We start from the raw sequence: 8554 nt of genomic DNA, 5'->3' as shown, positions 1-8554 counted from the left end.
TCTCCGCCGCCTCCTGCATCTCTAGCTCCCGCTCGACGACCTCATGAGGAAGCAGGTGCTCCATGGCCACCACCGCCTTTTCGGACGTGGGTTGCATGCTGGATTCTGAGGTGGCCTAGAATATCTTAGGGTGGATGGCCTCGACCCGGGCTAGGGAGACATCGGCAGCACAGACGGCAGCTTGAGCGCTCTCGACATTTGCAGCCGTCGTCGCAGCAGCAGCTGCAGCCGTCTCGGCTGCCGCAGACGCCCTCTCGGCGAAAGCGGCCGCGCTCAATGCGGATGCAGAGGCACTCTTGGCATAGGCGGACGTGCTCTCGGTGCAGGCGGCAGCACTGGGGGGGACGCGGCCATCGTACGGGCCTTCATGAAGCGTTTCCACGGCGTCATCTTTGCAAGCATGCGGTGCAGGAATGGGGATCGGGATTTGTGGATTCAGGGGTTGCCGGCACTGGAGCAGACAAGCCGGCGAAGCTTAAGGAGGAAGACTTAAATCGACCCAAATTTTTTCATCGCAAATGATTCCTACAAACCAACTGTGTGTGATGTTGTAGATATTTTTTATTAGCTGTGAAAGACGAGTTTGGAGTAAAGTGGCGACAGATGGTGTTTTAAATGTACGAGAAGAATTGTAGTACTAATACAACTATCATGTCAAATTTTGGAAAATGTCAAGGGTCATTTGACCTTTTAGGACATTTAAGTGATTTTTTGGCCATTTAATGACCGTAATTTTAAAAGTTGAACTACATGTACATGCAGCAGCTAACCAAAATGGTTTGAAAAGTCATATTTTGTGTACTTATGTGCGATTTAATTCCACGTGTAGTAAATTGGTACGAATTTTCAAACATATTGGTCTAACGGCTATGACACAATTAAGCATGCAGTGCCATGGCATTTAAATTCCAAAAAATTAAAAACATGAAACCTAGCTTGAGGTAATGTCATACCACCAAGATGATGTGGTACAAAAATTTACCTGTTTGACGAAAGTTTGGACACACACCCCTCACAAACCGGAGCAACTCACTAGAAGGCTCGTGGTTCTGAGAGGGAACAATGCATGTTTGTTGAAGAACGGCAGATAGCTTCCTTTACGGCCTTCAAAAATTTTCTACGTGTAATGCGCATTGATACTAACTGTCATGTGAAAATTTGGACAATTTCAGGGGTCATTTGACATTTTAAAGAGATTTAAGTGATTTCCTAGCCATTTAATGACCATAATTCAAATTTGAACAAAATGTACATGCAATGGCTAACCATAAAGGTTTGAAATTCATATTTGTGTACTTGTGTGTGAGTTAATTCCATGTGTAGTAAATTAGAAGGAATTTTCAAACATATGGGTCTCACGGCATGGACACATGCATGTACATGCATGGAGTGCCATGGCATGGTTATTCCAAAAATTTAAAAAATTATCAGAAAAACTTGAAACCTTGCTTGATGTAATGTCATGCCACCAAGACGATGTGGTACAAAAATTGGCTTGCTTGATGAAACTTTGGACACACACCCCTCACGAACCGGAGCAACTCACTAGAAGGCTCATGGTTCCGAGAGGGAACAATGCATGTTTGCTGACGAACAGCAGATAGCTTCCTCTTACGGCCTTCAAAATTTTTCTACATGTAATGTGCACTGATACTAACTGTCATGTGAATATTTGGAAAATTTCAGGGGTCATTTGACCTTTTAAAGAGATTTAAGTGATTTCCTAGCCATTTGATGACAATAATTCAAATTTGAACTAGATGTACATGCAATGACTAACCATAACGGTTTGAAAAATCATATTTTTGTACTTGTGTGCGAGTTAATTCCATGTGCAGTAAATTAGAAGGAATTTTCAAACATATTGGTCTCACGTCATGGACACATGCATGTACATGGATGGAGTGCCATGGCATTGTTATTCCAAAAAATTAAAAAATGATCAGAAAAACATGAAACCTTGCTTGATGTAATGTCATGCCACCAAAATGATGTGGTACAAAAATTGTCTTGCTTGACGAAAGTTTGGACACACACCCCTCACAAACCGGAGCAACTCACTAGAAGGCTCGTTGTTCCGAGAGGGAACAATGCATGTTTGATGACAAACGGCGGATAGCTTCCTCTTACGGCCTTCAAAAAATTTCTATGTGTAATGTGCACTAATACTAACTATCATGTGAAAATTTGAAAAATTTCAGGGGTCATTTGACCTTTTAAAGATACTTAAGTGATTTCCTAAGCATTTAATGACCGTACTTAAAATTTGTACTAGATGTACATGCAATGGCTAACCATAACGATTTGAAAAATCATATTTGTGTACTTGTGTGCGAGTTAATTCCATCTGCAGTAAAGTAGAAGGAATTTTCAAACATATTGGTGTTATAGCATGGACACATGTACATGCATGGAGTGCCATGGAATTTTTATTCCAAAAAATTAAAAAAATGATCAAAAAAACATGAAATCTTGCTTGATGTAATGTCATGCCACCAAGATGATGTGGTACAAAAATTCGCTTGCTTGACGAAAGTTTGGACACACACCCCCTCACAAACCGGAGCAACTCACTAGAAGGCTCGTGGTTCCGAGAGGGAACAATGCATGTTTGATGATGAACGGCAGATAGCTTCCTCTTACGGCCTTCAAAAATTTTCTACGTGTAATGTGCACTAATACTAACTGTCATGTGAAAATTTGGAAAATTTCAGGGTCATTTGACCTTTTGAAGACATTTAAGTGATTTCCTAGCCATTTAATGACCGTAATTCAAATTTGAACTACATCTACATGCAACGGCTAACCATAACGTTTTGAAAAATCATATTCGTGTACTTGTGTGCGAGTTCAAAAATGATCAGACAATGTAAATATCTGGTGTTCAAAAAAGAAAATCTAAAATCTGGCAAGACAACCGGCCCCACACGATTAGAACACTATTTCGTGCCTCGAGTTTTGGAATGTGGGTGGCGGGCTTTATTAATCAGACACGGTTCTGCTTTGGGAACCATCAGCTATTATGTTCACACACGGATTTTGCTGCGGGAATCGTGTGTAATTCACACTACAGTACTCATAAATTCCGGTGACCGACGCGTGTACTATTCCCAGCGATCTAGATTCCGGCCGCCAATAAATACTACCTTGCTCACGTCGTCCCGCCTGCATTCTCATCTAGATCCTCCCCTTGCTCGCCCTCTCTCTCTCTCTCTCTCTCTCTCTCTCTATATATATATATATATATATATATATATATATATATATATATATATATATATATATATATATATATATATATCTCAAATCTCTGCCATGGCACCACCGGTCTGCCCACGCACCAATGAGGAGTCGCCACCCCCCGAGGAGGCTCACTCGAAGAGCAACGACGAGGACACCTACGCGCCACCGGACGAGGTTGTGTCGGACTCCCCAACTTTGGATTGGTTTTGGGGCCAGTACGATCTTTGTCTTTGGAAGTCGCTGATGCCGGGTGAGAAAGCCAAGAAAGTGGCTTTCCAGAAGGAGATGGCGGCGGAGGATGCCAGGTACCTGGCGGCCTGTGTAGCCCATGATGCTGCCTGGAAAAAGGAGGCGGCAGAGCTTTGGGGGCGGGCGCGTCGTCGTGTGGAGGAGGTGTACGAAGAAGGGTACTTCGCGAGGAAGGCCAGAGGCGCTAGGCACCTCGTCGCTGTGTGGAGCTGGGCCGATAAGCTCCAGCGTGCCACTAACGAGGAGCTCCGGAGGGCGCCCAATAAAATGGCAAGATCATTCACGCGCGTCCGGTTGCAAGAGGCAAATCGGCATGTCAAGCGCTGCGAGGCGGAGGAGGCGGAGTACTGCCTCCACTCTGGGAAGACGCCGCGCACCAGGGAGATGCTGGCGAGGGGCTGCCGGAATACTAGTTTTAGTATTGTTTGTTTTCAATTTTATGCATTGTACCTAGTAGTTAAGTATCATCACGTATATGTGATGATATCATATATATTATGTGATGAACTAATGAAGAATTAATATTATATATTATGAATTCCATTTTCTATCTGTTTTTGTATACTAATTTGAATCTATCTGTTATCATCCACATATTCAGAATGGAAAGCATATAAACACACATTGAAATAGAACATATAAGAACGGAAAACAGAGTACACACATTGAAACAGAACATATAAGAACGGAAAACAGAGTACACACGTTGAAACAGAGCAATAAACAGATCAATAGTACGATTGCTGTGAATACATAGCTATCCACGTCGAAACGACTCAACAAAATAGAACGCGTCCATGAGACCATGACCAGCAGCCCTTGCCTACGGTAGCTCTTGGCTCTGCCTGAAGTCACGCAGACGTTCGTCCAAGTGGTCGACACGCTCGCGGTACATCTGGAGCGCGATCTCGAGCGCCAAGTTGGCTATTTCATCGGAGATTACCACCTCGAGAATGCGACAGCCATGTTCCTCTACTGCGCCCAGGTGGACACCTGGGCCAAGGAGGGGGTCGAGCCTACCGACCAGTGCGTTGGAATCTAGCGGGCTGCAGACAAGGCGAACAGAGTGACCCATGCAAACGGCACGGCGACCATCCGGTGCAAGTAGGCGCAGCCAGCCTCAGGTGCAAGTATGGTGCAGAGGTCCTGTGCCCACTCTAGTGAGGAATGGGGGTACTGACGGTACATGTACCCAGCTGCGACACCCTATCGACAGCAGGAAAGCGCCGATGCATCCGCTCTTGATGTGCGGCGCATCACGCCTCTTGCTCTGCGGCGCTCCAACGCTCTCGCCGTGTGGCGAGCCGCAGCCTATCATGCGGATGAACCTAGCTTGCTCTGCGCAGCGCCATCGATCATGTTGTGCGGCGAGCTGCAGCCTCTCGGCGCTGACATGCCTATTTTGATCCGTGGTGCTAAAGTGCCATGCGCTAAAGGTCTGCTCAATCCTAGCGATGACGCGCATCACGGCGTCGTCTATCGCGCTGCCTAGGAGCGTCGCAGCCTCGACGGGCTGTGGTGCCTTCTGGTTTTCCTCATCGACGAGGTTGGTGGCAGAGGCGGCGCTTTGGTGCGTTGGCATGCTTGGAGAAGGTGGACGTGGTACAGGCTACGCTAGTTGCCTCAGTGCGTCGCGCCGCGCCTAGGTTTATGTGCAATATCGCTGGGTGGCGGGAAACAGGTGAGGAAATTGCGGGAAATGGTGGCGTGTTCACAGAACGCCATCAATTAATGGAAACTTACGATATAAAGGAACATCGAGCTAGCACAAGAAGTAGATAATGATGAGATGAACACGGACCACACTAGGGAACCCGTCGGTGATGAATTCATCAATCGCAAACGGTTGTACACTAGCAATCATTTGCCCACAACACACACGGCTTATTCCATCACAAACAGGTCGGATGGATCAACTGTATGCCACGTATACACATTGTCAAAAAGTAATGAGGTAGACCTTCTCTAACATATGTTAAAAAATAAAACAAAAATAAAAAACAAGGACCTCGAGGTTAAATTAGCTGAGGGAATTGGTCATTTTGGTCATTTGACCAATATGACCCATCCTATCAGTTAATTTAACATCAACACAACTTCCCATCCAGTCACCCATCCCATGGTTGATCCAGCATGAACACACTTAGCTTGAGAGTTCTCTTAGATGAGCTACTAGTGGAACAGCTAGTCCTTGCTGATATAGGATGCATCTTCGCATCCTTATGGTGTATCCGGATGACCGCCCGTCCCTCAATGGCCAATACATGTTGTGTAGATAGAGCATATCACATATGTCTTATTAGAAGCAATCATCTGTGTTATTATCGGTCTTTGCACACATTTCTGATTACAGACCTGTTTGCCACGTATCACACACATCTTGTTATATTGAACCGTTTCTGTTCTCTTGTCTCAACGCCAATAGTTCATCCGAGTGAACCGCATGTCGTATATCGCACACACCTTGATCTGCCTGACCATTTCTTTTGTGTTGCCTAATTACAAACAGTTCATCCTAGTGAACCGTATGATGTGTATCGCGCACGCCTTCATCTGGCTGCCCGTTTCTTTTGTTCTACCTCATCGCAAATAGTTAATTGAACTGAACCGTATGCCCTGCATCGCACACGCAACTAAAATCTGAGTCGTGTTGGATGCATCCGTCATCGCAAACATTTTGGACATTTTTGATGGTTCTCTGACACCACCGTTTGCGATTATTGCATCGCACACAGTTTCTTGAAGGGTCTCTGAGGGAGTCCTGGATTAGGGGGTGTCCGGATAGCCGAACTATCACCTTTGGCCGGAATCCTGGACTATGAAGATACAAGATTGAAGACTTCGTCCTGTGTCCGGATGGGACTTTCCTTAGCGTGGAAGGCAAGCTTGGCGATACGGATATGTAGATCTCCTACCATTGTAACCGACTCTGTGTAACCCTAACCCTCTTCGGTGCCTACATAAACCAGAGGGTTTTAGTCTGTAGGACGAACAACAATCATACCATAGGCTAGCTTCTAGGGATTAGCCTCTCTGATCTCGTGGTAGATCTACTCTTGTACTACCCATATCATCAATATTAATCAAGCAGGAGTAGGGTTTTACCTCCATCGAGAGGGCCCGAACCTGGGTAAAAACATCGTGTCCCTTGTCTCCTGTTACCATCTGCCTAGACGCACAGTTCGGGACCCCCTACCCGAGTTCCGCCGGTTTTGACACCGACATTGGTGCTTTCATTGAGAGTTCCTCTGTGTCGTCATCTTTAGGCCCGATGGCTCCTCCGATCATCAACAACGATGCGGTCCAGGGTGAGACTTTTCTCCCCAGACAGATCTTCGTATTTGGCGGCTTTGCACTGCGGGCCAATTCGCTTGGCCATCTGGAGCAGATTGAAAGCTACGCCCCTGGCCATCAGTCGGCTCTGAGCTAAGGGCCGGACAGTGCCCTGGAGGCCGCACAAGTGTCTGCTTCGACCCTTAGCTCAGAGCCGACTACGCCGATCGAGGACGGGTGGCTGGACACCGCCTCGGGGGCTGCTACCTCTATGGCGATTGAGCCGAACACCAACCATGTCCTTTGCGAAGCTCGTGACTCCAAGGTGCCGGACTCCTCCCGGACTCCGAACCTTCCGCGCCCCTGCCAATCAAATCCGATTGGGCACCGATCATGAAGTTCACCACCGCGGACATCTTTCAGCACTCGCCCTTTGGCGACATCCTGAATTCACTAAAGTCTCTCTTTTTATCAGGAGAGCCCTGGCCGGATTATGGTCAGCAAGGTTGGGATGCGAATGATGAAGAAATTCAAAGCCCACCCACCACCCACTTCGTAGCCACTGTCGAAAGTTTAAATGACATGCTCGATTTCGACTCCGCAGACATCGACGGTATGCACGACAATGTAGGAGATAAGCATGAACCAGCACCTATAAGGCACTGGACAGCCACCTTATCTCACGATGTATACATGGTGGACACACCTAAAGGAAGCGACGACGAGGAACAACGGGACGCCACGAGGGATCATTCCCTCGAAAAGCAGTCAAAACAGCGACGTAAGCGCCGCTCAAAATCCCGCCTCGACAAAGACAGGAGCCATACAGACCCAGCCAGAGAGCAGGGCGAACTGGTGGACGACGAAGATGCCATCGAGCAACCATCCGAACATGACAACCTGGATAAACAATCTGTCCCCGGCGAAGATAACAGTCCGGACGATCTCATGCCGGACAAGTTGCTGGAGCAGAAGAACCTCCACAAAAGGCTCGTCGCCACTGCGCGTAGCCTGAAAAAGCAGAAGCGGAAGCTCCAAACAGTGGAAGATGCGCTCAGAATCAGATGGAGCAAAGTACTCAACACCGCAGACAAATACAGCGATAGTCGCCGAACAACGAGCTACCCGAAGCGAAAACTACTACCCGAATTTGATGAGGAGGCAGTAGAGCCCCCGCAATCAAAGAACAAGGAGACCACCCGGTCGGATAGACGACCCCATGGCAAACATAGAGCGGCAAACGGCGCCGCACACAAGCCGGCACACGACCCACACACAGATTCACATCAAAAAGATGGCCCAGTTAGATCTATCTACGGGCCAAGAAAGCAAGCTCTAGTAAGCAATGCAACACATCAAGTATCCGAATATTACGGTACACCTAAATATAGGGGTGCTGCACACCCCCTATGTTTCATCGATGAGGTTCTGGATTATGAATTTCCAGCGGGATTCAAGCCCGTAAACATAGAGGCATACGACGGAACAACAGACCCTGGAGTCTGGATTGAGGATTACATCCTCCACATACACATGGCTAGAGGAGATGACCTCCACGCCATAAAATACTTACCCCTCAAGCTCAAAGGGCCAGCCCGGCATTGGCTCAAAAGCCTCCCTGAAAACACCATTGGAAGTTGGAAAGAGCTCGAGGATGCTTTTCGGGCAAATTTTCAAGGGACCTATGTCCGACCTCCGGATGCAGACGATTTAAGTCACATAACTCAACAACCCGGAGAGTCAGCCCAAAAATTCTAGAACAGATTCCTTACTAAAAAGAACCAAATAG

The sequence above is a fragment of the Triticum aestivum genome, chromosome 2B, assembly GCF_018294505.1.
Source record: "Triticum aestivum cultivar Chinese Spring chromosome 2B, IWGSC CS RefSeq v2.1, whole genome shotgun sequence".
In the NCBI taxonomy this organism is placed as follows: domain Eukaryota; kingdom Viridiplantae; phylum Streptophyta; class Magnoliopsida; order Poales; family Poaceae; genus Triticum; species Triticum aestivum.
The sequence above is the reverse complement of the archived record's forward strand: the minus strand, read 5'-3'. Positions refer to the sequence as shown.